Here is a 2,934-nt window from a genome sequence, read left to right as displayed (position 1 = left end):
CCACAAATCCTTGCCAGCATGATTTGAAAGAAACAAACACTCTCCTAAAGCACTCTTTTTGTCTACTTTTTCCATTTATTTTGTACTCTATAGTGTGCTTATCAATGTTTACAACACTGCCAGGAGATGCTTTCACAACTTCTGCCTTGAAAGTATACAACAGTTGAAATGAGTCAGTCCACTTACCATAGATGTTGTCAAGTGCCATTTGTTTCCCATAGAACACTCTCATGTATGGCACCTCCAGGCCATACTTCTTCTTCAGGTTCTTTTGCAACTGTCTAACTCTAATCTCATAATCCTCTAAAACCCAGTTCTTCACAGCATCACCAACCCATCCGCTCTTAGCTGACTTCAGTCTTTTCCTTCTGTTGACACTTGGACAAGTATGAGCAGTCTTGTTCACTTTGACCTGCAATTATGAAATTTGAAATACATGTTAGGACATATGTGGTGCAATAGACAAGTGAAATAAAATTTCCATGTAACTATGCATGCATCCAGTGTTACTAACTTAAGTTAGTACCTGAAATAGTGTGCTATTCCTCATTAAAGAGGCATGCATCCTCCACCTACACCTCTTATAAGCACAATGAATACTCAACCTGGTAGGATCACTTTTGTCTATCACAATTTCACTTTGAGTCTTTATTGAGAAAGTGGCTAGTGCATTCCTACAGTCTACAACACTGGAAAATATAGTTCCTTCTTTTAGAGAAGGATCATCTCTGTTGTACTGCACATCTGGCCTTGCATCATCTGAATCCTCACTGTATCCCATGTCCATGTCCTCCTCCAACTCATCTTCACCTGGCTCATCAAACATTCCTTCTGGTGGTGGAATATAATCCATGTCCTCCCCTCCTCATCTTTCTTTTTGGGCCTCTGCCTTGTAACAAACTGTGGGAAAAGCCTTTCATCCTCATCATCTGTAGGCCAATCATCAGGAAGTCCCTCTTCAATATTTGGATCACCAGAATCTATGCTACTAGTAGGACCTGCATGTTTAGGAACTTGCACTTTTGGTGTTCCTGGTACCTGCATAGAGCTCTCTCCTGCATCAGCAACTCTGCTCTTACTAGACTCAGGCTGTGAACTGTTAGCAGTTCTTTTTCTCCCCTTGGATTGACTGTTCCTGCCTCTAGAACTAGTAGATGATTGACAGTTCTGTTTCTGTCCTCTTTTTCTCTGTATAACATTGATCTCTAATTTGACTGGGACCCAAGCATGTGTTGTAAACATTTTTCCTAGCTCATCATCACATTGGACTGGGACCCAAACAACACTATCAATGTCCCAGTACCTGAATTCTACCGCATCATGCACTCCCCAGGGGTATTTAGAAAAAATCTGAGATCTAAATTGTTCAAACTTCACTATGCTATCCACAACCAAAGGAAATGTGAACCCTGTTTCCACTGCTTTTGTACCAGCAGGAACTAGCAGTGTCGTTTGCATCCTACAATCCAGACAAATATGTCCCGACCTACGGATAATCATGGAAAACAGGGATAGACACACCAAATGAGCACTACGAATGCAACAACCAACAAATCCAAGTCCAATAACTAAATAGAACAAAGAACATGCTTCAGATCTGAAAGAAAGAATTTACCCAAGCGCTGCATCCATCGCTGGCGTTGTGCTCCCGCTCCCTTGTTGGCCGCCACCACCGCGAGCACCGTCTCCCTCCATCCGCAACACATCAGCATAAGGAGTCAGACCAATGGAATCTCCCCCGCAGCCGGCATTGATCTGGAGCTGTGCTGGCCAGAGATCGAAGGCGCTAGGGTTAGGGTTAGGGTCACGCTGCGATTTGGGGGAAGAGAGAAGAGAGAGCGTGTGGGTCGAGCGAGAGAATGAAAGAGATAAGATTTGCGGGTCGAACAGATAAGATTGGATGGAGGGGCAAATATGTCAAACTGACGACAAGTTAGCGGTCAAACAGTCTTGACCGGACGGAAACGGCACGGAGGGGCATTTCTATAAGTGGAATTGACGGTAGAGGGGCAAATTTGAGCACCCTTCGAAATTAGGGGCAAATCTGAGTAGTGGGATCCAGTTAGGGGCATAGATGTAAATGTCCCTTAAAACAATGTGGAATAGTTTCACAAACTCATGCCACCTGGAACACCACAGCATAATGGTGTGTCCGAACGTCGTAATCTCACTTTACTAGATATGGTGAGATCTATGATGTCTCTTACTGATTTACCGCTATCGTTTTGGGGTTATGCATTAGAGACAGCTGCATTCACGTTAAATAGGGCACCATCTAAATCCGTTGAGATGACACCGTATGAACTATGGTTTGGCAAGAAACATAAGTTGTCGTTTCTTAAAGTTTGGGGTTGCAATGCTTATGTGAAAAGTTTCAACCTTATAAGCACGAACCCAAATCAGAGAAGTGCGTCTTCATAGGATACCCAAAAGAAAATGTTGGGTACACCTTCTATCACAAATCCGAAGCCAAGATCTTTGTTGCTAAGAATGGATCCTTTCTAGAGAAGGAGTTTCTCTTGAAAGAAGTGAGTGGGAGGAAAGTAGTACTTGATGAGGTAACTGTACCTGCTCCCTTATTGGAAAGTAGTTCATCACAGAAATATGTTCCTGTGACTCATACACCAATTAGTGAGGAATATAATGATGATGATCATGTAACTTCAGATCAAGTTACTACCGAACCTCGTAGGTCAACCAGAGTGAGATCCGCACCAGAGTGGTACGGTAATCTTGTTCTGGAGGTCATGTTACTTGACCATGACGAACCTATGAACTATGAGGAAGCGATGATGAGCCCAGATTCCGCGAAATGGCTTGAGGCCATGAAATCTGAGATAGGATCCATGTATGAGAACAAAGTGTAGACTTTGGTTGACTTGCCTGTTGATCGGCAAGCCATTGAGAATAAACGGATTTTCAAGAGGAAGACGG

Source organism: Triticum dicoccoides, chromosome 7A (genome assembly GCF_002162155.2).
Source record: "Triticum dicoccoides isolate Atlit2015 ecotype Zavitan chromosome 7A, WEW_v2.0, whole genome shotgun sequence".
Lineage (NCBI taxonomy): Eukaryota > Viridiplantae > Streptophyta > Magnoliopsida > Poales > Poaceae > Triticum > Triticum dicoccoides.
The sequence above is the reverse complement of the archived record's forward strand: the minus strand, read 5'-3'. Positions refer to the sequence as shown.